This window comes from Pleurodeles waltl, chromosome 3_1, assembly GCF_031143425.1.
Source record: "Pleurodeles waltl isolate 20211129_DDA chromosome 3_1, aPleWal1.hap1.20221129, whole genome shotgun sequence".
Lineage (NCBI taxonomy): Eukaryota > Metazoa > Chordata > Amphibia > Caudata > Salamandridae > Pleurodeles > Pleurodeles waltl.
Genome location: NC_090440.1, coordinates 683,362,011 through 683,388,677, shown reverse-complemented (window position 1 = coordinate 683,388,677; position 26,667 = coordinate 683,362,011). Strand labels below are relative to the sequence as shown.

At 47.0% G+C, this 26,667-nt stretch overlaps 1 protein-coding gene across 1 annotated transcript in view; it reads right to left on the bottom strand.

Moving 5' to 3' along the window:
* The window catches only part of HCRTR1 (hypocretin receptor 1), a 76,173-nt gene extending 51,179 nt beyond the window's left edge, over nt 1-24,994 (bottom strand). The window contains exon 1 of the mRNA XM_069223291.1: nt 24,392-24,994. The gene's annotated coding sequence lies outside the window, so the exon portion shown is untranslated. The remainder of the gene's footprint in view (nt 1-24,391) is intronic.
* Nucleotides 24,995-26,667: the final 1,673 nt, after the last annotated feature.

Genomic DNA, 26,667 nt, shown 5'->3' with positions numbered 1-26,667 from the left:
TCTGAGTATTTTTATTGAAAGAAAAAAAAACAGTTTGGTTCCTTAATGAGGACTTCAAGAAAACTTCAATCAACTATTGGTCTTCAGAAGGTGACTGTTTTTTTGCACCAGATGCCAGTGCAGGAAAGGGGCCATGGAGGAGCTGCTCTCCCAGCCACCTCTTTGTGGTATTCCTCTGATGCTTCTCAGAGGTACCCCAGAGGATCTATATCATTTTACAAAGCCATTGACCTCAGAAAAGTGGCCGAAAGAGGCCAACCGTGTTCATCCTCAACCACTAAGAAGATAGTTGCTGTCAGACAGATGCCTTTAACATTATTAAAAACGTTCTCGATTTTGACAGGGACTCATTAATGTCTAGAAAGGGAATCTGCAAATGGAAAAGCATGTGATGAAGACACTCAACATCCAGTGAGACGCATGATGTGAGACCAATAACCCATGACACCTAGAACAACCTCAACGTAGCCTGAGCATTGACGGTAGTGTGTCAGAATGCCTCACAAGGCGGTGAAGCCATGATGCCTGGCTGCCTGGAGGACCAGGAGCCCAGTAGCAAAATAATGTAGACCATGATGTAAGAGTACTTCCACGGGGCTATGCCAACAGAAGGCTGTGCGGGTTGTGCCCAGTGCTGACAGAGGGCCCATTGCCACTAGAAGGCTATGCTATAGGGACCGATGCATTCAAAGCGTTATGTTGCAGTTGTTCTGAAGCAAGAAAACTAAGATAATGAATGCTCATGGCACCAGATGAACACAATATTAGAAGAACGTTCTGCTTGGGAGGCCATAACTTCATGAAGATCCATCATGCCAAGTAAGTACGTGGAGTCAGGTGGAAGATAAAGTAAGAGGGTTAGGTGCACTGAGGTGCCTAAGGCAATACAGATGACCAGGATTGCAGAAATGGGTTTTATTTTTCCATATTCCTAACAAGCTATGAAGTAAAACACAATCTTGTGAGACAGTGTTTCCTTTAAGGGTTTGCAGAAGCAGCATGCTATAAGTTGAGCAAACCTAAGGCTATACTTCCTTGCAAGCTAAATCTAAAAGGCCAAACATTTCTGCTTTTTGAAAAAGTATTCTTCAATTAATTTTAAGCCAATTTCTACGAAATGGCAAGTAAAATTGGCCGTCCTTTAAGTCTAACATTTACATCATGCTCCTCAAACAGGTGAAAGAAGGTGTTACCTTTCAGAAGGTGAGATACCTGGAAGACTACCATTTTCTGTAAGAGAGCAGGGTATCAGGTGACTCATTCTCGTTTGCGAGCTGTCTTTTAACTTTTCCTCCCTTTAAATCATGGCTGACAACTTCCCTGGTATAAGGAAATCAGTTACTCACAACTGGAATATTCTATGAGAGGCAACTTCTAAGGAAATAATATATATTTTTCCTACAAACATAAGAACATCCATAGTTGATTCTTAATTTGATTGCCTTTGCCGTTCAAGCATGGCCACATATGACCTTCTTGCTGTTGTATAAAAGATTGTAGGTACCAGCGAATGGTCATGAGACATGGGTTTTCGCCTTTTCTATAGCCTTAAGTAACATTGCAGTAACCTACAGTACCATGCCAAATGTGTTTTCTTTTTTCACAAGTATATCTCATCTGAGGACAGAATTATCTGCATATCCTGGGAATTGTCATTTGCATAAGTTTGTGCACTTAAGTTGCTCTTATTTGTGCAAATAAATGTGCGATTCAGTACCTGTACGTGATAACTTTTAGTATTAAATTGAAGGTGTTCAAAGCCTATGAAACACAGGACTGAGGCCCTTCGCTACAACAGTCTGTATTTCACTAAAGTGTGCTTATTTTCCTTGCACGTCTGTTTGTGCTTGTCAGTGGCTTGCGGCATCTAGACGTCTGGTGGGAGGAAGGTGAGTGAGTGATAGAGCACATCACTTCATTGTTGTGCGCGGCTGAGCTGGTGTCTGTAGCATCCGCCCACCAGAGAGTGTCAGGGAAGCAGCCCATCGCGTGCACTGGATGCAGGGTACCGGTGCTGTATGAGGTATCCTGAGTGACCTCCAGGCATATAGTGAACTCTGCTGGTCATGCCAAAAGGTTTAATATCACCCAGGAGCATCCAAGGGATTGTACTTGAGAAACACAGAAATGCTAACATCCATTCACCCCAAAACCCGTTTCCACGGTGATTCCCGCTAGAAAGAGAGAATGAATGAGTGAATGAATACTTTATTCCCACAATTAATAAAAATCATCGTAATCGCCATATAAAAGATCATTGTCGTCAATAAGCACCTTAAAACAGCTGGCAGAACGCTACAAACGCTGTAAAACCGTAATAACATATTTGGACGCTCTATTGAAGCACTAAAATACAATAAGCGCAGAAAGAGAGATGAAGCCAGCATCCAATACGCCATGGAGGCAGGGTAGGTAGATGTGTACAGTGATGTGTGGATGAAAAGGGTAGGTGGGGTCTATCTCAAAGTTTTATGGGGTGGGTGGAACTGTTTGTAGAAGAAAGTGAGCGAAAATTGTATGTGACAATTGTATTTATGGTTTAGCCCGGTTTCCTGATTATATTCAGAACTGTCAGAAGGCAGAGGACAACGAGGGCAGTTCGACTCAGATGCCCGCGCGGTTTCAGCAATATTAAAGAAATATATTTCTATCAAATAGAAGCAGGTATGTCACCTTTGTTAATAATAAAGAGGCAGCTTGAATGTCCTTACCACGAGATGGCACTAGAAGCCACATTTTCTCATTACCTGGATTGTACTTTCGGTAATTCTTGTCCAGAAGGTTCCTTTCATTTGCTGTCTGAGGCCTCACAAAGACTTCAGACAATCCTGATTATCCCTCGGACTCTGGTCAGTCTTTAAAAGCTCTAAGAGGAAATTAATAATCATTGGTCTTTGCAAATCAATCTCCATTTTTTTTTAGCAAAACCTGTGTTGGGAGAAGCGGTTGCACTCACCTGAGGGCAGGTAATGTACAGTTTGTCGGAGCTGCAGCATCACCGTAGGTTGGTGGTGCTGAAGCTACGCCAATCCATTAATAGGTGGGACAACCACAGGATTTACAATGGCTGCTGTTGAATATATCTGACCTGGAGGCATGTCTGCCCCAAGGCCATCAGTGTATGGTGATGGCCACCCACCCTAATTCGGGCATCACTAGTTTTCCCCACAGGCATGGTTGCCCCAGGTTGGGGGATCACTCCCAGGGCCCGCACGTGCAGGGAAAAAACACTCCACACACGCCAGGCCATTGATGTTTTGTTCTTTAAGAACAAACGCAAGCTTCAATGTTTGTTCTTAAACAACAAAAAAGTTTGCAAAACGGATGTATCAAACATAGTGCTTGCTCGGCATCTTCTTCAGCCTTTGGAGCAAGTGCCCCACTGGCCAGGAGGGAGAGAATCTTTAAACACAGTGACTGCTCGCCCTAGTCATGAGCGGAGCCAGTGACTTCAGCTGACCTGATGGGACCGCAGCCCACCCACTGTAGTGTTGCATATGAGTGATGGAACTGGTACTGGGACACTACCATCCATGGGGGTGAACAGAGTGGAGGTCTTCCTGAGCCCCACGTGTTTTTCTCCCTATGTTTATTGCGTGATGTGTTGGTTTTGCCCTGGTGTCGTCAGGGCGACTTTAAAAAATAAAGGGCGTTGCCGTGGGCGGGGAGGCTGGCGATTTCGGAGCAATCCTGAGGTCACGTCCGTAAAGTTAAGTGCCGCTGCACCCGGCCCGGACAAGACTGCTGACAAAACGTAATAACGGTGTGTGGTGAGTTTTTATTACCTGTTGGGTATTAATGTCAGGAGGCGCCGATATTACATTGTCGATGAGCGGGTCTCAGATCCCCACTCCTTCCTGTGGCGGCCGCTTGGTCCTGCGTGCTCGAGCCACTGGTGGAGGCGTTGTCTGCCTGCCACGCCCTCTTCATTCAGAGGGAGTTTCCTGGGGCTCTACGATTCCTAGTTCCTGCTGTGTGGCTGCTCCGAGTCTCTCTGACTCTCACACACTGCTGCCGGTGGACTTGGAACAGGAGGCTCCGCCCACCTCGAGTTTTGTTTTGCAGCTCGTTTTTCCTGTGCTGTCGTCTATGGCTGGACAGATGATTTCTGCTTGTGACTGTTTTGGACTTTGTGGAGGTACTTTGTTGCTGCTGACTCCTGTGTAAAGGTGCCTCTGAGGTTGGTCCTGCTCACATTTTCTGTTCGTTTTGTGTCTGAAGACGCCTGGTGAGTCCTGCTGACAGTGACTTTTACAGCCATATTGCTCAATCCCAACAATTTCCTTGGTGCCACCAACGGTTCAGTGAGTACCCGATTTGGTAGTGTGAGGCCAAGACTGTTTTTGTAAATTGTGCCCATCTCTGCTGCTTACGTCAAGTCAACAATTCTTCCCGTCGAGCATTAAATCGTGGAAGGGGCCCCATCTGCCCGAGCCCCTAAGTGGAAAGAATGGGAGGAAAGGGTTTTATTATATTTTGAGGCCACCAAAGTCAAAGATGCTCAGAAACGCGCTTTAATTTTACATTTAGGAGGAAAAGATATCTACAAAATATCCAAGAACCTTGTTGAAGATGACCCAAAAACACATGTCACGTTAATTGCTGCTCTAAATAGACATTTCGAGCCCATGGCCAATACAGACTATGAGCGGTTCACTTTCAGGCAAGCCCGTCAGCTTGCGGAAGAATCAGTAGACTCTTTCCACATGAGGCTAAGAGATCTGGCCAGCACATGCAGATTCGTTGACGAAGTGGAGGAAATAAGAGGACAAATTATTCAAGGGTGTTCATCAGAAAAACTTAGAGAACGTATCCTGGAGGAGTCCGGAAGGTCCTTGCCCGACATTCTCCACATGGAACACACTAAAGAGTTTTCCAAAGTCCGTGCATCCCATATGGAAGCAGCCCTACAGAGACCAATAAAAGAAGAATCTATGAACACATTAGCCCCAGCTGCAAGCAAGACGAGATTCTGTGCTAACAAGCCTCCAACGAAACCCTGTGGGTATTGTGGCGGACCATCACAACGACGTCTGAATGCCCAGCCAGAGGAAAAAAAATTGCTGGGTGTGGAAAGTTGAATCATTTTGTGAAAGTGTGTAGGTCAAGCAAAACTCGGACCGGGAATGCTTCCATCAATGTGGTGACAAGCCAGTCTGAACATGGTAGCGACATGGACGATGATGAAGCGGAAGTGCATGTAGTTCATTCGATAATCTCTCTTGGAAATGCTTCTCATAGGTCAACAAAGTTGCCAAAATGCCAAGTTCAGTTAGGCACCCATGAGGTTCTGGCAGTAATTGATACAGGGGCCTCAGTCAACAATTTGGCTGCAAATGAACACTGCAAAATGTCCCCAATTCCAATATTGTCAAGATCAAAGGTAATCGTCTATGCCTATGGACTGACTACCCCACTGGCCCTCAGAGGAGTGTTTAACATGACCATTACCCATGAGTCCAAGACAATTCTAGCTAAAGTTTATGTGGCAGAAGAAGGACGTGGTATGTTACTGGGTTGCAAAACTGCTGAATACTTGGGAGTCATCACCTTTGCACTCAGTATACACCAAGAGTCGATAACAGAGCTTTTGAGCCAGTATCATGGAATTTTTGAAGGGATAGGTTGTTTGAAAACGAAAGAGGTGCAACTACACATTGATAAGACTGTGCAACATTTCACTCTGCGTTATAGACGTATTGCATTTCATCTACGACCCCAAGTGGAAAAAAAACTAGAGCACCTGGAGAACGCGGGCATTATTTTTTTTAAAATCTGTTTATTGAACACAAATTCCACACAACAATACCAGCTGTACATTCTTTTGCGATATATTTGCATACTTGTATAATTTTGCACAGCATTGCCACACCAAAAGGTGTAAGAAGAAAGGAGGAGAAAGGGAGATTGGAAGGGGAAAACAAGGGTAGCTGGGAGGGGAGACTTTTACAACTAAACCTAATAATACGTAGGAGTTAAGGGCATAATAAAAGGAGAGTGCGACAACATTTAGCATGCAAGCTATTGTGATAAACAATTACAGCTTGAAAGATTGGCCAATCATTGACGATATCCGTGATTAATATAGAAAACACTACCAGGCTGTAGAGGGTGTCTGTGGAGTTGACAGGTTCAGGGGCAAGAGCATTTTACCTGTTATGGTTGTATGTTTCATGCTTGTATGAACGTGTGGGGAGTAGTTAGGCGCAACTGAGAAATGTCTTTTGAGGAGGAAGAGGGATATTAGCAATGAGTGTATGTGAAGACAGTCAGAGTAAGTGCCGTGCGGCTAAGGTATTAGCAGTATCAGCACAGGCTGTAATGTTCGTGAGTTGAGACCCGTTCATGGGGGATACATGTCGTCTCTGGCCTCTATTGCCACCACAAATGTATCCCAGACCTCCGGGCCATCTAGGATGAGGCCTCTGTGTTGTGGCAGGTGAAGTGTCTGGGCTTCAGCTTGAGATCGGCTATGTAAGTCACGTAGCCATGTCGCGTGAGAGGGAACGTGTGGAGCTTTCCAATGTATTGCTATCAAGCGTTTATACACTACGAATGCCAGGTCAATGAATCTTTGCCTATGTTTGTCTGCTTTAGTGCAACGTCTTATACCAAGTAAGCAGGAGTCAGGAGTGGGCACTAGGGTGTGAGAGGAGATCTCTGCTGTGACCTCCGTCACTCGTTGCCAGGCCGAGTTTATTGAATGGCAACTCCAGACCATATGGTAGAAGTCAGCTGCTGGTGTAGCGCATCTAGGGCAGGTTGGTGTTGTATTGGGGTAGATTTTTTGAATGCGGGCTGGCGATAGATATGATTGGTGGAGGTAATTAAATTGAGTGTACCGCAGATGAGGATTGCGAGATATTGTTTTGATTGTTGCAAGGGCAGTAATCCAAGTCTTCTGTGGTAGTGGGGTAGGAAGGACAGCATCCCATCGAGCCTTTGCGTGTGGCAGTGTTGTGCATATTGCTCCGAGCAATGCTTTATATAATATGGTAATAATGCTCTTTGAGCTGCCAATGGTTAATATAGTGGTGAGCAGCGAGGACTCGGGAGGTTCTGAGTCTCCTGCGCCCCAAATATTATTGAGCAGCAGCTTTATGGCATTAAATGTTAGGAAAGCCCCTTTCTGCATAATGCCTTCTGACACCAGTTCGGTAAAGGTGCGCAACTCAGAGCTAGAATATAAGTCGCCCAGTTGGAGCGTGTTCATTTCACGTGTATCATGATGCATTGACAGGGCTTGAATGCCCGGCAATTGGAGTAGTGGAAACAGAGGCGAGTAGAGGGAAGATGTGGACTTTGTTTGGACATATCTACGCCAGCAAAATCGGGATACCTCTAGCAATATTAGTCTAGGAGATGTGTGGGGGGTGCTGGTTAGTATCGAGAGTAACAACTGCTGTGGTGCTATATGTGACTGTAACATCCTGCTTTCAGCTGACGGAGTGTCGCATAGCCATTTGGACAGCCATGATAATTGGGCTGCTGCATAATATCTTTCGAAGTTAGGCATTCCTAATCCGCCCATCTCCAACGGATGTTGTGTTATTGACAGCGCTACTCTGCGTCTATCTTTACCCCAGAGCAAATCCGTTAGTACTGATTGCAGCTTATGAAAAAAGGAATGTGGTAAGCACAACGGAAGTGCTGTAAAGTAATACAGAAACCTTGGAAGGATGAGCATTTTGGCTATTGCCACTCGGCCCATTGGAGATAGGGGAAGTGAACTCCAGAAGGGTATTGAGCCACGGACGGACCCAAGGACCCTGTCTATGTTTCCTTCTTTTAGATCCGTGATGGAGTGATAAATCTGCACCCCCAGGTATTTAAAAGTTATGTGTGACCAGGGTAGTTTGTATTGCGGCAGTAACATATGGTGTGCTACCGGGGACGGAGAAATCGGGAATACACTTGATTTGGACCAATTGACGTGTAGACCAGAGGCGACAGCGAAGGAGTCCAGTAGCTGCAAGACCTCAGCCATATAAGCCGAGTGGTCGCGCAGATATATTAGGGCGTCATCCGCATACATAGATATAATGTGGTGGGTGTTAGCTTCCGGGATACCCCATATGTGTGCGTAACTCCTACGTTTAATCGCTAGTGGCTCCATAGCAATAGCGAACAGCAATGGAGATAGTGGGCAGCCTTGTCTGGTGCCTCTGCCTATAGGAAATGCTTCAGAGATAATACGTCCATTTTTAACCCGAGCAGTGGGCCTAGAATAAAGCGTTTTAATCCAGTTAGTGAAGCCGGCACCAAAGCCGAATGCTTTGAGTGTGTGTAGAAGATAGTTCCAGCTGAGTGAGTCGAATGCCTTTTCTATGTCTAGAGATAGGGCCACTGCTTCCGAGTTTGTGTTACTGTGTATTATGTGTAAGAGTCTCCTAATATTCAGGAAAGTACTTCTGCCAGGAATGAAGGCTGATTGATCATGGTGTATTAAAGCCGGTAAGAAGGGGAGAAGACGGTTTGCGAGTATTTTCCCTAATAATTTACAGTCTGTATTCAGCAAGGAGAGCGGTCTATATGATTTGACATCTAAAGGGTTGCGGCCCATTTTTGGGAGGACGACTATCAGTGCTTTGCGCATTGAGTCCGGCAATTGTAGTTTATTGTGTGCTTCGTTGAATACTTCTGTGAGTGGGTGTAATAAATGGGCAGCGTGAGAGTTGTAATATTCTATCGGCAGGCCATCAGAGCCGGGTGTTTTATTACGTGCCATTTGTGATAATGCAAGACGCAATTCTTCAATAGTGATGGGACCGTCTAGTGCAGCAATATTATCAAGGATAAGTTGACACTTGGGGACCAGGCTTAGAGTGTTGATAATATGTTGTTCTGGAGGTTGTGGAGGGGACGTATAGAGGGTCTGATAATATGTGGAGAAGGCGTCATTTATGCCTGCCTGGGTATTAACGATCGTATCAGAGTTTAAGCGTATTGCACCAATGGGTGTTGATTGTGGTGATTGTCGAGTCAGCCAAGCTAATAGTCTGCCAGATCTGTCGCCTTCAGCGTGTTGTCTGGTCATATAGTGTCTGTAATCGTGTTTGCTCAATCTATTATCTAACTCCTTATGAGAGGCCCTAAGCAAGTGCAGTGTTGCTAATGCAGGTTCACTATTATCATTTGCATTTTCTGCGTTACGAAGCTTTGTTTCTAAGTCTTGTAGTTCCTTAATGAGTACCTTTCTGACCCCAACCGTGGCCGAAAGGCAATGACCCCTTATCACCACTTTATGAGCATCCCATTCTATGGCACGGGATGATGTTGTATTTTTATTTGATAGAAAATAATCGGTTATACTTTTGGAGATATCTTTTTGAAAAGGAGGATCTAGGAGGACTTCTGGTTGCAGCCGCCATGTTGGTATACGAGTATGTATGTGTCCCCATGCCAATGTCAAACATAATGGGTTGTGGTCTGAGATCGTGCGTGCTAAATATTCAGATAAGCATATTTTGTGATTAACAGTGGCGGATACAAAGAATATATCTATCCTGGTATGCAGTTTATGAACTGGGGAGAAATAAGAGTACTCGCGGTGAGTGGGGTGATGCACCCTCCATATATCACTCAGGCCATTGTTTGATGCCCATTGCGCCAAGGATTCTGACGCGCGATTGGCGGGGGCTGCTATGAGTGGGGGGAATGAACGATCCATTTGAGTGTCCGGAACGCTATTAAAGTCGCCTCCCCATATGCATTCCAATGTAGGGTCGCTAAGATTACCAGTAGTTAACGTGGATAAGAAGTCACGCTGGTTCGTGTTTGGGGAGTATAATGCGACCAGGGCTAATGAGGTCCCATCTAAAGCACCTTCCAATATTACATATCTACCGCTCGGGTCACATTGCGTGCGGGAAGGTACAAACGGGACATTGGGTGCTATCCAGATGGCTACTCCGCGAGCAAAGGACGAAAAAGTGGTGCCGTATAGTTGCCCCTTCCATTTTGAACGTGTGGTGTCCAGGATAGATTTGGTGAAATATGTCTCTTGTAGCAGAGCTATGTTTATTTGATGTCTTGTGAGAAAGGCGTGAACCCTTTGGCGCTTCCGAGGATTTGCCATACCCTTAACGTTCCATGTGAGTGTTTTATATTTTAGGGTACCTGGGTGCTTGTCAGTGGCCATAGTTGTTGTTTATGTGCATTACATAATTGGAATCATAATTATCTGGTGACCCTATGTTAACATTATTATGGGACTCAGTCGCTGCGATTGGCCAGCTATCAAGAGATAAGCTGCGAGCTGTGTTATTGTTGCTGCAATTGGCGTCGCTTGTGTGTCTGCTACTGCTTTTATGCTTGTCACGCCTACCATAGATCCCTACTCCTAATGGGAAGATGCACACTAAAGCGACACAAAACAAATAAACTATTAACATATAAAAAAAACAATACCGGAAAGTTCCAGTGTGAGGTAATTGTCCATATGGAGCTGGGGGGTGCCAGACAGCGTTGATGCAAAGGTCCGGTCTTACCCTGCCCGGGTTACACATGGTTTAAAAGGCGAAGCGCGACGGACGGGGGGCAACTGTTGACTGCAGGACAGCGTATAGAAGCCACGAAGAAGCTGTGATGAGGCTTTTAGGCAGTGAGTGAGCCAGTTCGTGCATACATCAGATGTCGTCCGCTGTGCGTGGTGTAAGAAGCGGACCACATGTGGACTCAGTTGAGTCAGAGTTTAGATCTTGTTCCTGTTCAGTTTCCGTTTGCAGAGGTAGAGCGGCAGAGGAAGCATTGACAAAATTGGTTGTCGTTCGAAGGAGCCGAGAGCGCTCGGATTTTGCCTGCTCAGGTGAGGGTCTGGCTCCCTGTCTCTTGCGTTGTTTACGGTGCGGCGTGGAGAGGGATCTATTGTCGTTTTGAGTGCTTGGGTCTAACGGGTCCGCCAAGCCCTTGGCGTGTAGCCAGGTCCAAGCATCTTCCGGGGTGGTGAAGAAGAGAGAGCGGGAGTCATCCTGTATCCGAAGTCTGGCTGGGAACATCAGTGCATATTTGATATCATGTTTGCGAAGGCATATTTTAACTCGGTAAAAGGAGTTGCGTTTTTTTTGCACTTCTGTTGTAAAGTCTGGATAAGCTGTTATCGTAGCATTTTCGTAGCACACTGGGCCTGATTTACGGAATTATTGAAGGATAAGATCTCTGTCGCGGTAGTTAAGGAGTCTTATTATCAGGGGGCGTGGTTGCGAACCAGGTGTTGGAGGTCTGCCTGGAATTCTGTGCGCTCGTTCAACTGACAAGAACTTAGGGATTTTGTTTTTAAGGATTGTATCTATGAGCCATTGTTCAATAAACAGTTCCGCACTTAAGCCCTCTGCGCGTTCAGGGAATCCCACTAGGCGTATGTTGTTGCGGCGAGACCTACCTTCTGCATCTTCTGTTCTACGTTTTAAGAGATCAACTTCTGTTGACAGCTGCGTTAGCTGTAGTTGCATGTCTTTCATGGAGCTGGGTAAGGACGCCGTGTCTTTTTCAAGTTCAGATACTCTATCAGCTAGAGCGTGTTGGTCAGTGCGAAGAATATTGAGTTCTTCTGTTACAGAGCCTATTTTGGCTTCCAAGGTGGTCTTAGTATCTAGAATAGCTTGCAGGATTTTCTCAAATTGTGAAGTATGTGATTGCAAGGTTAGTTCCAACTTCTGTAATGTTGATTGTGCATTGGGATGATTTTCCGGAGGAGGTGTTGTAGTGTGGTCCATTTTGGTAAGAGGTGCTCGGGTGGTCTTTGGTTTCACCATTTGAGAGATGCGGCAATGTCTGTAAGTTAGTATTACATTGGAAGACACTGCGATGAAAGCTACCAAATCTGATGGTGTGACAAGCCGGTCGAGCGGATCTTGCGTCTGGCGATTAACTGGGGGAGGAGCAGCTAGAAGTGTTAGCCAGCTGTTTAAAGAAGTTGCAGTTAGCGGTGTCAGCCGGATATAGCGGTGCTGAGGAGGCGTATATTTGGCGCTTTCAGGTCATGCAGGGGCTGTGTTTGTGCGTATTATAAAGCACCAGCTCGGGAAGTATCGCCAGGAGGCACTGCTAATGTTTTTATCTGCACTGCTTGCGTCCCAGAAATACGTGCACGATTTACACTGCCACTGGCGTAACGCCGCTGCACCAGCTACATTGGTTTCATTCAGACTGGCTTTCCTAATGCTCTATGGAGGTGCAGTGGGGTTTAGGGTAATGTCGTTGAGTAAAAGCGGTATTCCTGGGCTACAAGAACACAATCCCAACTAGGTCTGAGGCTCTCAAAATGGCGGCTTCCGTTTTTGCAAGTGTTCGGTTATAGCTTTTACCCGGACTGCCTCCCGGGCCATCAGCAGCGCCTATATTGTATTTTGAAGATCCCAGTTGTAGGGTAGCGCTGCAGGATGGAGCGCGGGAGCTCAGTAGGTGTCAGCGGGTAAAAGGAAATCAATCCGATCAGGCGCGCTCCGGCGCACCGTGCAGTGAGGCAGGGCTATGCGCAAGAGGACTCGGCCGGCCTCATGCGCACCAGGCAGCCCCCCGCGGGCTAGCGGACGGCTCCAACACACCCGACGGGGTAGCGGCGTCAAGCCCTCACCTCATTGCTGACGACGGGGTCCGGGTAACGGCTCCGGCGCGTCCAGAGCGCTGCCCCGTTCAGCTGGGCTAGGCGGTCACCGAGGTCTACGAGGTAAGCGCGGACCTCGGCGACGTTTTGTGTTCTTCTCCAGGACCGCAGCGTTCCCGGTCACGATTGTCGATGCCGCCCTGCGGGGCCCCCCGAACGGTCTCTCCACCCTGCCCCAGGGGGGGGCAAGGATCGCGATGGCAGGATAATTGTGCGGGCTGGGCGACGGAGCTGTGATTTACACAACTGCTCCGGTCGCCATCTTGGCCACGCCCCCCGAGAACGCGGGCATTATAGAGAAAGTAACAGTGCTCACTCCATGGGTCTCTCCCATTGTAGTTGCCCGCAAACCCAAGCAGCCTGGCGAAGTCCGCATCTGTGTGGATATGCAGCTCCCTAACGTTGCCATTAAATGTGTACGGCATCTGACTCCCACGATTGATGACATCTTTGGCGAACTTAGTGGGTCGTGCTGGTTCTCAAAACTTGACCTGCGATCAGGTTACCATCCATTGCTTTTGTCAAAAGAGTCCCGGTACATCACGACTTTCTCCACCCATGTCGGGTTGAGGAGATACAAGTGTTTAAATTTTGGGATCTCCAGTGCCGCTGACGTTTTTCAAAATGTGATCCATGAACTGATAATGGATCTTCCTGGGACCCTCAATGTCAGCGATGACATTCTGATACATGCGCCTACTGTCGCAGAACATCATTCCCATCTCAGAAGTGTTCTGCAGAGGATCCAGGACTCTGGTTTGACATTGCATCGTCAGAAGTGTGAGTTTTTAAGAAACAAAATACAGTTTCTTGGATACATATTCTCAGCAGATGGCATTACTCCTGACCCAGCAAAAGTATGTGATATAAAAGATGCACCTCCACCCACGTGCATAACAGAGGTTAGAAGTTTCTTGGGAATGGCAAACTACTGCGGGAGATTCATCAAGGATATGTCAAATCTCACCCAGCCGCTCAGGAATCTGACCAAGTTAGCTGAACCTTGGACTTAGGTCTTGACTGAACAGAAAGCATTCAATACCATTAAAGATGTTTTTTCAACCTAATTTTATTTAGAACATTTATTCAGTTGAGTCATGTACGATCAGGCTAAGCCGAATGTGAGATTTTTCTCAACATTGAGAGCCCCTCCCAGCACAGCATTCCCCATCGGAAATGGTTTGCATGACATTTGCCGATTATGGCTTCCAACAGCCTTCTTTCTCTCTTCCCTTTGGCTCTATTCCCCATTTCATTTTTGGAATTTCGTTTGCTTTTGTTGTATTTTGGCCATTGCACACACATGGCGTTAGTAACTTCAAAATCCAAAAAAACACATATTGGAGCAACTGACTTCAAAATCATTGTATCTGTATGAGGTCCGGGTGCAGATGTATGAGTGCAGGAAGTCTCCTGGCAGCACTTGATTAATGGAAAGAGCACAATTGTTGCAAACTCTTCAATGTCAGACATTGTGGCTGATAAGCTCAAGTAGATCGTGTACACCTTCTACACACGGAGGCATAGGAGTCTTTGTAATTGTTAATGAATCCTTGAAGTGTTTCTCTGTCAATGCCCCTACACTAAGCTGGACTAATGTATTTAATATAGTTCAATAGATTAAACTGGACCAGAGTTTATGCATTTCCGAAAAAATCAACCATAGATTAATAGATGCATTTTCACATTATGCAGCTATATAATATGGCCAGCGAGGCTACGATGTACAGCTTAATTAGAACTGACAATGCTAAGAGTATTTGGGAAAGGCAGTAATTGACCAATTGCACACCATGAGCTTAGTCACCACCATGTTCTGGGACTGTAGCTTTGCTGAAAGGTGTATGTCTGAGGGGAAAAAGTCCATGTTGGAGGCCCCCTTACACTTATAAGTCCTGTGCGCTACCGGAGCATCACTTTTTTTGACGCTCTGGCAGTGCAGACTACATAATCATGTCTACGAGGCCACACAATGCCACATTGTGTGGCTTTGCCTCATAGATATGGAGTAAGGTAGGCAGCACAAGTTTCTGCTTTGCCCCACTCTGTGCCAGGAAGGCATTCCATGGGTGTTGCAGTGGGTTTACCAATGCAATTCCCATGGGGTTTGACACATTCCCAGATTTACAAGGACTTGTAAACCTGGAAATGCGTCAAAACCTTATGCCTTCCCAGACAGGCATAATGAGGAAAAATATATATTTTTTTCTCCTCGTTTATTCCTCTTTCCATGTGTGCTGCATTCTGAAGCACACATAGAAAAGGGAATTTGCCTCTCAGAATTGTTTTCGTGCAGGAAGGTGCTCCTTCTTGCACAAAAACAATCCTGCATGCAATGGTGGAACCCCTGCACCCTGGTTCAAGCATGCCTGAGTTGGTGGTAGGCTTCTGAAACAGCACCAGCGCAGGGGGAAACAGTGCATTCCTGCCCTTTCACTTTGATGCAGGGCGGGGCAGACAATAATTTGAGAATTAACAGTCAAAACATACAAAATATAGTTTCTGCAAATTTTACCAGGCACCTGATCCTGATGGTTCAGCATGTAGGGCCACAGATTCCACATCAAAACACTTTCTTTTTAGTCTGAGGACAGACTATGTCCCTCTTCTGTTCCTGACAACCTTCAAGCAGTCAGAGGGTGCCTTGCCAGTAACTTTTATTTTTCATGCAACACCAGATTTGCAGACAAATGCCCATCTCTAGTGCATCAGCAAGTGGCATCTATAGATATTGGCAGGTCCCTTTGATGGTTACTATAGGGAAATCAATTTTCATGTCCAGTTGGAGCAGGCTTTCCCACTTTATTATCCCATAACACATGAGAGAGAGGTGTAGGGTAACAAGCGAAGTGGACACTCCCAAAATCATACACTAGTGAACATAAGTGTTCAAATTAGAAACAAATGCAAAAACAACAAATGCAAAACAACAGATGATGGACGGAATGCAGAGCAAATCCAACATTCACCGCCAGTTACAGATCTGGGTTTAATCCATCAGTTTTTTTGCTTGCCATTCCAGTTTGGACCCAGCCATATGCACATCAGTCTTGACCCTGTTCCCCGTGGGAACAATCCAGCCCCAACTGCCAGACCACTGCCTCCTCTTAAAAAATGCAACTGAAACATTTCACTTTTTTCTTTTTAAACGCAACCTGTTTTCCTTGAAGGAAAACGGGCTGCATTTAAAAAAAAGATTGCTTTCTTTAAAAGCAATCACACACATGGTGGCCTGCTGACACCAGCAGGCCATCCCTGTGATTTTTGCGATTCTTGATGGGTAGCAAATTGCGACCTACCTCATTAATATTAATGAGGCAGGTCTATTTGCGACCCACCGGGAATCGCAAAAGAAACTCAATGAAGTTTCTTACATTTGGAAATGCGATTCCCTAAATGAGATTCACATGTGATCGCAATTAGGGAATCACAATTCCAAAGATACATACATGTGGCCCAAAATTCTTTAACAACTCAAGTCAGTGCAATGTGTGATATTGTACATAAAAAATGAGGTCACAGATTTTTGTTTTTATACATGCATTTTAATAATGGAAGTAATTTGTGACATTGTACATTATGCGACATGTTTGATGTTGGAAAGAGTATATGGCCAAGTGGGCATTAAGTTTAAGTAAATACAGGGGCGCCGTGAGCTAAAGCGTAGGTAGGACCTTACCTTGAGAAATGAATTTATTGTGGAGTTTTGTGTTATAGCCACGGTAAACTCTGTCAACCTTATGTCCTGTCTAAGTGGGTTTTCATGGCATTTCATAGGTATTTATACAGGTATGGCTCTTGAAATCTTTGAGCATTGACTCATATAAAAACGGTTTTGTTCACTATTGGGATTGAGGTACTGTGGCAGTTGTCACCTCTCCCAGACTTTCTTGGTCTGACGAATGGTGCATGCAAAGGAAAAGCGGGGCAGCTGCCACCTTCTCCTTTGACCTAGTCGCTGCTGTGATCAGGATGCTGGGGCATCTGCCATCCTCTTTTGCCTCAAAATGGCGAGGGACCGTGGTAGCTTGTCCCTGTCCTGGCACACTGTTAGCTATTGAGAACTGGAAGTGGGTCTATCTGTCCCAGACCTTCTTCGCCCTGTTTCTTATAGAGTGAAGGTGTCTGGGACTGCTGGGAGCTGGTCCGGTGTCTTATTGGCAAGCGCAATCAGGGTGCCAAGACAGCTGCCCAATGGCCCTGGTATTTCTAGGTATGAGAACACTTTGGCACAGTGGCATCCAATAAATGCTCAGCTTAATTAATTTCCCACCACCCGTATGGGAATAGTAGAGGTGGGTCAGTAATGTCAATGCCAAGAAGAGGTAGACAAGTTATGGAAAAGCATTTATAAGCCTCGTGGTCCAGGAGTTTTTTTTTTTACATGCATGAACACATTATTCTTTTTATATTTTTTTATGAAATTGCTTTAGTCCCCCCAGCGTGTGCAATGGTGAGGGTGTTTGGTAGCTGCATTCCCTCCCACAAAAGCCCAGTTGCAGGAATGTTATTTCATCTACCCCTACCTTGTTCAATGGTGGGATGTAAAGTTTTCGTTGGGGTGAATACTTCAACACTCTCTCCCTTTACCTGGAACAAGATGAGTTGTTCTGTACTCCCTGTATATGAGCTGAATTTTAGTTTACAGTTGCTCATGCATGAGGGAGCAGAATGCCCTCCATCTTGCTCAAAGTTTGGAGGTGCTTGTTTTCACCCTCCTTCCCCCACCTGCATTACACAAGAGCAGGGGGAATTGCTCTAGTGCCCCTGCTTTGCATGAGAGTGTTTATTGACTGTCATACCATTTCTTCTCCACTTTGACAAGCATGGGGAGATTTATCTCAGCAGCCTCTCATGGATACACATATGCCCCAACACCATCCCATTTTGCCCAAAAGCAGAGCGTACCCAAGGGAAAAAGCACCCGCCTTGGGCAGGTGAACACCTTTGTCCCTCCCCCTCCATGCCAAAGGTACAATATTTACTACCACATACTGCCCAGTATGAGGGTGAGTGGATATACATTGGCCCCTCAACCTGACTTTCCCCAGGTGGCCAGCACCTCTCACTTTGATTAACAGCAGGGGGTGTCCTTTTGTCCCTACGCCTTACCCAAAGGCCAGGAAGGCTTAATTTAGGAACCCTGGTGCCCTCCTTCACTCTAAAAAACATGAGGCAGTAAGGAAGTACTGAGACAGCAACTGCTGCCCTGTTGCCCTTGTCTCAATTTGCCAAGGTGCCAGTTTGGACAGGAGAAGATCAGCGAAAGTGGACAGCCAGCAACCTGTCCCCTTGTGCATCATGCAGCACTGGCTCTCCTATTCTGCTGCTATGCATTTTATTTTTAGGTCACAGCCTACCAGACGGCTCTTGCTAACGACATCTTGGGGACATTCAGAAAGTTGACCTAGAAATACATTCTGCCCGTTGCTTGCCATTCGCATTGTGGTATGTAACTCACATTTTACTTGCTTTTCGTTTGCTGGTTTTATATGTTTTAAGCTGTCCAGCTGCTGTTTGGTCCTTCCCTTACCAAACTTTCTTACAGTTTTCTTCCAACTGCTCCCTTTCTGTAAACAGAAGCTTGTTCCTATCTTGTCACATGTGCTGTGGATTCAAAGAATGAGGTCAAATGACCACTGTCAGGTGTTGTCTTAAAAGGGCCCTTATTTACTTTTCTTTCTTTGACTTCAAAGTGAGAGGATTTATGTAACAATCTTGCTAGATACTCAGGTAGGAAAGGGTTTTTCTTCTAGCACATGACAACATTTAAATGAAGTGGGTAAGTCTTTCAGAATATCTAACAATTAGGAACACAATAAAGCAATTTTTTAGTTTTTTTCTGAAGTGTATGGGAAACAAATACTTTAATATGATCAAAACAAACCATTACCCAAAATCCACACATTTTGGTCTTTGCACTGTATAAATGTACTAGTAAAACTGTATTTCTGTGCAAATGTAATGGAATACCACATGTAATATAATACCACACCATGCATACTCCGCTCTACGCCACTCCCCTCTACTCTGCACCACTCCGCTTTACACCTCTCCATGCCACTGCACTCTATGCCACTTCACGCTACACTTCTCTACTCTACCCTGCAACACACTACTCTAACCAATACACTCTACTCTACACCACTGCAATTTGTACCACTACACTATACACCACTTCAATCTAGGCCACACCCATGTATTCTGCGCATCTCCACTCTATGCCGCTGTACTCTATGACACACTAACACTGCACTCTATGCCAAGAGACTCTACGCCAATGCACCTTACTCTGTAACACTCAACTCTACACACCTGAATTCTACGCCAATCCACTGTACTCCACTATAATCTACTATGAACCAGTGCTCTCCATGCCACTGCACTCTACACCACTTTGTTTTATGCCAATACACTACATGCCACTCTGCGTAACTGCACTCTACCCTGCATTGGTCCACTCTACGCCACTTCACTCTATTCTGTTGCTGCAGTCAATGCTACTCTACTCCACTCTGCAGTACTCCACTCTATGCCACTGCACTCTATGCCACTCTGCTCAAACACTACAATCTACACTAATGCACTTGCCACGACTGCACTCTACTCTGCTTCATTGTACTCTACACCACTGCTCTCTACGCCACTCTACTCCAGTCTTCTCCACTGCACTCTGACATCTACTCTGCAACAGCGCACTCTCTACCATTGAATTCTATGCCACTCTACTATGCACTACTCCACTTTACGCTATTCCACTCCACGCCACTTCACTCTATGCCACTGCACTGTACAAGACTATACTCTACTTTGCACTACTGTATGCTACTCTACTCTGCACCACTCTATGTCACTGACCTTTATGCTACTTGACTCTACTCTTCACTACTGCAGACACAGCTATGCTACTCTACTCTGGGGCAATGCCCGCTGCATCACGTAACTCTATGCCACACCACTCTACACCACTATACTCTATGCCAGTGGTTCCCAACCTTTTGACTTCTATGGACCCCCATTTTTTCATTACTGGAACTCAGGGACCCCCATGTAAATTATTATTGGAATCCAGGGACCTCCGACTAAATCAGTACTGAGAGCTGGGGACCTAATCTGATAATATAATTTCATTTTCTAAGCAGTCGCGGACCCCCTGAGGAGACTTTGCAGACCCCAGGGGTCCCCAGACCACAGGTTGGGAACCACTGCTTTATGCCACTGTACTGTACAATACTATACACCACTGGACTCTATGAAACTGCACTGTATGCCTCTCTGCGCCACTCTACTCTGTACAACTCCACTCTGCACCACTCCACTCTACTATACACCACTCTAAGCTGGTGTACAACATGGCTGAAGTGCATTTACAAAGTCAATAGCTCATGTATAGGCGAGACCTATTGGATTGCCAATACTTATCTCGCCCACTGTTCACAAGCACTGTGAATATGTGGCCATTCATTGTGCATGAGCTCAAATTAAAAACACACATTTTTAGTATTTTATGATGCTAACCAAGCATTTTCTGTAATTTCTCTGAGATTGCGAACTTGAGCACGCACCCTAGACAGTCGAATTGTGCTTATATTTCTAACATGGCTGGACTGAGTCATGGAAATGCTGCAGAGACGTAAAATTTGGCAGACTCCAGTTCCGCAGTTTGAGAGTTAAGCTTGAAGTAACTTCTCTATGGCAAATCCCATGTTATTTGTTAACATCATAAATGTTGGCCTAACACCTGCCCCTTTAAACCTGTTTCTATATCTTGACGATTGTTGAAGCCCTGACACAAGAAACAAGCATTTGCAAAGCAACGGGTCTCGGATTTCGTCGAGTTCGAGCTATTTGCATTGTAAACTCATATCAGGACTTTTCTTGCCACATTAAATAGAAAAGAAACGAGCGCGATCCCACTGTGTTTATCACGCTTCTAAATAAAGAGAAAAAGTAGTCCGGAAACCATACTGAAAACATGGAGCCTCCTATGTTTCCAGTAGTTGGTTGGTACGCTCCAGGAGGGCTAAACACCGGAAAAGGCATGGTGTATGCATGTCTCTCACTAATAAAAGCATGCGGATTTTAGAAGGCAAGCCCACGATCCAGTGCAAGTGACTGACGTGACATGGGCATGGTTAGAATCCCAAAGAGAGATTACAACAGGGTACGGAGCGCTTTGCGCTGGCCCCTAAAAACACCCTATCTAAGGACTATATACACCAAATTGCAAAAAACACTCTGTAGGCTGGAGCTAAAATGAGGTGCCCCAGCAACCAAAAATGAAACCCACCCCAGCTGGAACTAAACTCAAAGCAGTGGAACATCAGATGGAAGTAAACAGCAGACAGCAGGGAAACTCGGACAGGCTGGGTCAAAACATCGACCCTGAAGACTCGGGCTCAGATAAATACCTCTCAGCAAGAAAACTCGCGCCGGTTAAGACTGAACGTGTGACAGCTGTCTATCCTCGTAGGTGGCCCTCAAACACCACCAGTGCTAGCTGGATAACCCGCCTTGGCTAGCCTAGAGGTAAGTATGCGACAGCATAAAAACGAAACAAAAAAAAGGCCACCTAAACTGGTGCTAAATGCTAGAAACAGGGAAACCCACAAATACTGCAACTAAGAATTTGAAGTGTCAGAAAAACAATTTGGCTGCATCTAAAACTGAAACAGAAATAAGAGCCCCTGCTAGGCACGAACTGAACGCCACATATTAGGAAAACCTACCAAAGTTATAAATACGCCTGAAACCACAGGCAGACCCGCCATGTCCGGAACAGACCTCCATCCAGGAGGAAACCCCACAACATCTCTGTGACAGGTGCTCGATCCAATGAACTGTCCTCCTTGGATTCGACCTTGTGACCTCCAAGTCGGGTGCTCAGTGCACCATCTTGAAGGGCGTAGTGTCATTAGCACAACGGGGCAGTGGTATTTAGGCCTTTGGGCTTGTGAGCGGCCACTGCAAAATAACTATTTGTGTTTTTTTGCAAGCCAACCTGGAAAATCATTCCCATGTAAATTGTCCGCAGTAGTATCTATGGAACACTTGCTGCTGACTTCGTTGCCTTATCGTGAGTTAACGATGTGATCTGCAGGTTGCACACTAATCTCCTCTGCAGAAGCTAAATGCAACGAGCTACATACAGGATGTACATGATAGGAACTGATCTCGGCAGTAGATTTTTCAGCTCATTGAACTATCTCACTGCGGTGGTAAATTCTGCCTCGCAAGCCAAACGTAGACCAGTGCAGCAGGCACCTAGTCCACTGAGCTATGCTTCTATAGTGATTTAAACGTTAGGAAGAGTCTGACAGCTTAGCGGATTCGGACATGCACTTTTGAGATGTGTGTTTGGCCCCATTGCCATGTCTCTCTGGACCCACTCAGCCTTTCACTCTACAAAGGTGGATAAAATAAGTACCATTACTTTGGGTAACATTAAGGTAACATTAAACTTCTCATTTTTGTGAATAGCGCCAAGAGCCGCCTTCCGTGAATAATGTGCAATTAATAAATACGACTCAAACCTTATCTGGTTAGTTGGTTATGCACAGACCTGTGGCAGGTGTCAAATCCTCACAGGTAGTTCACCAATTTATATGGCCTTAGGAGCATTTTATATCAGACCCATGTAATACAATTCCTGGTTCATTCTTAGAAGCCTGTATTTCTACAGACGGCTTGCTTTTCCGATGTTTTGCCGTGAAAGGTCGTTAAAATATGGTAGATTTGAGAATTTAAAGAAGGCTTTTGAGAAAAAGGAAAAAATAACCCTCAATGGCTTTATCAATATAACATTTGTAATACTATTGATCACTTCAGAAACACTCTTTAAAAACCCTAATGCGTAAACAATGCTTGTTAAAAAAGCTGAATAATGCACGTTATCACCCTAACAAGATGAAAACCTGAGCCTGGCTGTCCAAGATCCGAAACTGTGACCTACAGATTGCTCACGGACCCCCCTCCCATTAGCCCCCATTATCCCGAACTGTTTTGTTAGTCCGAGTCGTCAGGTCAGGGTGGCCGTCCTCTGGGTGACGTTTTTCGATGTTACAAGTGGAATAGAAACTATTGTTTTGGGACAATAAGGAGTTTCCCTCCACGGCCACAGTCAGGTGCGGTGCAGTAATTTATTTTTTTGTTTTTATTTTTATTAATTTTTTAGGTCATGGGGCATCCTAGCGCTGAAACGTTCGTCTACAAAAAACAGAGAGGCTAATCCTTAGAGTCGAGAGACTAATGCTGGAATAAACGGGATTTCAGTGGCTTCTTGGGCGTAGATTCAGAGGCACTGGGGCGGATGTCGAGGGACAAGCTGTGGCTCTCTGTGGGGGTACCGGTGTACCGCCGATCTCAGGAAAGCACCGAATTATTATTACAACACCAGGCTGCCGCAAGGCGCTGGAACCCATTGGGCGATTGAGCTCACACTAAGTGCATGGGTGTATCACTGACATCCATAGCACTGGGGGCATTGAGGACTGAGCTCGCACCGCCTGCGCCGGTGTGGCACTGATATACATAGCACTGGGGGCATTGAGTGATTGAGCTCACACTAAGTGCATGGGTGTACCACTGATATTCATAGCACTGGAGGCATTGAGGATTGAGCTCACAATAGGGACACCTAACAAAGCGAAGCTAGTAGCTCACGTTATCAGGCCATCAATTAATCAGTGTGGAAACCAAACTGACCTCTCACGGGAAGGGCACCAATCCCTATTGTTAGTTACTGAACGTCTACCCATGTCCTATTCACGCCTTATCTACCACATACAGAGACGGGTAATCCGCAGACACTCGCTGGGGACACTGATAAGCAGCTCTTACCTGTGTCGGTACTCCCTCCTGCACAGAGGACTCTCCCAGCCTCCAGCAGGTAGCCTCTCCCCGGGTGAGGCTTCGGCTCTCACCCCTTTGCCCTGGTGCACAGGTTCACTGCTAGACAGCTGCTAGCCGCATCAGTCCTCCCTCCTGCTCGCAGGACTCGCCATCCCGCTCACACTGTCCTGAGTCCCGAGGAGAGAGCTTCTCCGCAGGTGACAGCTGTTAGCCCTCACTCACCCCCAAGGAGATGTCGTGCGACAGCCCCTATTTGTATCAGAGCTCCCTCCTTTACGGAGGACTCTGTTCCCGGACACACTGGCCGGAGCCCCTCCACGGGCGACAGATCTCAGTCCTCAGCTACTCCCACGGATCGTTAGATAGCTCCTACCGGCACCAGAGTTCCCTCCTGTAGTGTGTGAGAGCACACTCGGTTCTCGGATACGCGACTCCCAATCCCAAGCAGGGAGCTTCTCTCTACCCGTGTGACAGCTCGACTCTCGGCCATCAGACACTCACAGACACCCTGTTAGGCAGCTCCTGTCGGCTCCATTCAAAGCTCCCTCCGGCACGGAGGGAGGACTCTCCGTCCCCGCACACACTGCACTCAGTCCCGAGCAAAGAGTATCTTCCCCAGTGTCAGCTATCACCCTTCAGTCACTCACAAGGAGACGCCGTCAAATGGCTCCTACCTGTAACAAAACTCTCTCCTGTACTCACTCCTGGACACGCTGCTCGCAGTATTGAACAGAGAATCTCTCCGGTGCGGCAGCTCGCACACCTCAGTCACTCACACAGAGACGCCGGTAGACGGCTCCTACCTGTATCAAAGCTCCATCATGTACTGTGTAGGACCTCACTGCTGGACACGCGGCTCCATCTCCCGAGCAGAGCGTCTCTCCCTTGGGGTAGCTTTCATTCACTCACACAGAGACGCCGACAGACGGCTCCTACCTGTTACAAGGGTCTCTCCTGTATTGTAGGCACTCAGTCCTGGACACGCGGCTCCCGGTCCCGAACAGGGGGCTCTCAGCCTGAGGTGTTACCGTGCTCAGTCTCCGGTGTGATCGTCCTCATCCTGCAGTGTTGCAGTCATTGGGTCCTCGCAGAGGCAGTGGCGCCCCCTGGTGTGTGCGTCTGCCCCGCGCTCCCTTTAGCTCCAGTGAAGTGTCCGAATCTCCGGACCAGGCAGAGGGAGGTCCGTGTGCTCCCATCGGCATGGATCCAGGGTGGAGAAGGGATCGCACGAGAGTCCAGCAGTCTGTGCACAGAGCTCAGTGCGCACCCCGGGTGGGGATGGGGTATATAGCCCCTAGAAGGAGCTGAGTGCATACCATGGGAGGACAGTACTCAAGCCTAAGGAACGTGCTCAGCGTCCCCATGAGAAAGAGAATACGGAAGCCAATGGAAGGAGCTTAGTACATACACTGGGAGGAGAGTCAATCATTCTGTGCATCCAGCTGAATGAACAGTCAAGGAAGAGAGTGCATAAACCTCAACCTGGAGCTCACTGTACCCATCTAGAGAGGAGGGCTACTTCCAGATCGATACACAGGTGGGGGTCCTGCAATCATAGAGGACGGTGCACAAACTGGGGTGTGTGGGGGATATTACAACTGCGTAGATGATGCACTCACTGGGAGGAGGGCACTGCAAACTGAAAAAAATGTTTCTAACCCAGCCGCATCAAAATCACCTAAAATAAGCGTGCGGCGTGGCGCCGCACACAGGCAGGCCTCTTACAAAGCATAACTGGTCGCCTTTTAGCCTCTGACTGCACTAGTCAAATGTTAAACTGGTTTAGTGATGTGAAACATTTGCATAGGTAGAATGAACGCATGTGGAAAGGACAAATTAGTGAAATAGCACTGCCTCTGAATGTGACACATTATGCTGCGTAATGTGCAGAATGTTGACGTCCAATCTGGCCCTCTTTAACGCTTACTTTCAGGGGCCCTGGATATACTTTCTGAGATGCGTGCATAGACTGGGAGAATACGGTAACCCACACAGCGCGCTCCAGAGAGAGTCCTGCAGCGAGGGAAAGAGCTGAGTGCCCCACACAACCAGGGAGAGTGGTCTGCAGCCAAAGTCTGGGGCTCAGTGCACACACCTCGAGCAATCCACACAACCAGAGAGAGTGGCCTGCAGCCAAAGTCTGGGGCTCAGTGCACACACCTCGATCAATCCATACACCCAGAGAGACTGGCCTGCAGCCAAAGTCTGGGGCTCAGGGCACACACTTCGAGCAATCCACACACCCAGTGAGAGTGGCCTGCAGCCAAAGTCTGGGTCTCAGTGCACACACCCCGAGCAATCCACACACCGAGAGAGAGTGGCCTGCAGCCAAAGTCTGGGTCTCAGTGCACACACCAAGAACAGTCCACACACCGAGAGAGAGTGGCCTGCAGCCAAAGTCTGGGTCTCAGTGCACACACCTCGAGCAATCCACACACCCAGAGAGAATGGCCTGCAGCCAAAGTCTGGGTCTCAGTGCACACACCTCGAGCAATCCACACACCCAGAGAGAGTGGCCTGCAGCCAAAGTCTGGGTCTCAGTGCACACACCTCGAGCAATCCACACACCCAGAGAGAGTGGCCTGCAGCCAAAGTCTGAGGCTCAGTGCACACACTTCGAGCAATCCACACACCCAGGGAGAGTGGCCTGAAGCCAAAGTCTGGGTCTCAGTGCACACACCAAGAGCAGTCCACACACCCAGAGAGAGTGGCCTGCAGCCAAAGACTGGGTCTCAGTGCACACACCTCGAGCAATCCACACACCCAGAGAGAGTGGCCTGCAGCCAAAGTCTGGGTCTCAGTGCACACACCAAGATCAGTCCACACACCCAGAGAGAGTGGCCTGCAGCCAAAGTCTGGGTCTCAGTGCACACACCAAGATCAGTCCACACACCCAGAGAGAGTGGCCTGCAGCCAAAGTCTGAGGCTCAGTGCACACACCAAGAGCAGTCCACACACCCAGAGAGACTGGCCTGCAGCCAAAGTCTGGGGCTCAGTGCACACACTTCGAGCAATCGACACACCCAGGGAGAGTGGCCTGCAGCCAAAGTCTGGGGCTCAGTGCACACACCTCGAGCAATCCTCACACCCAGAGAGAGTGGCCTGCAGCCAAAGTCTGGGGCTCAGTGCACACACCAAGAGCAGTCCACAAACCAGAGAGAGTGGCCTGCAGCCAAAGTCTGGGTCTCAGTGCACACACCAAGATCAGTCCA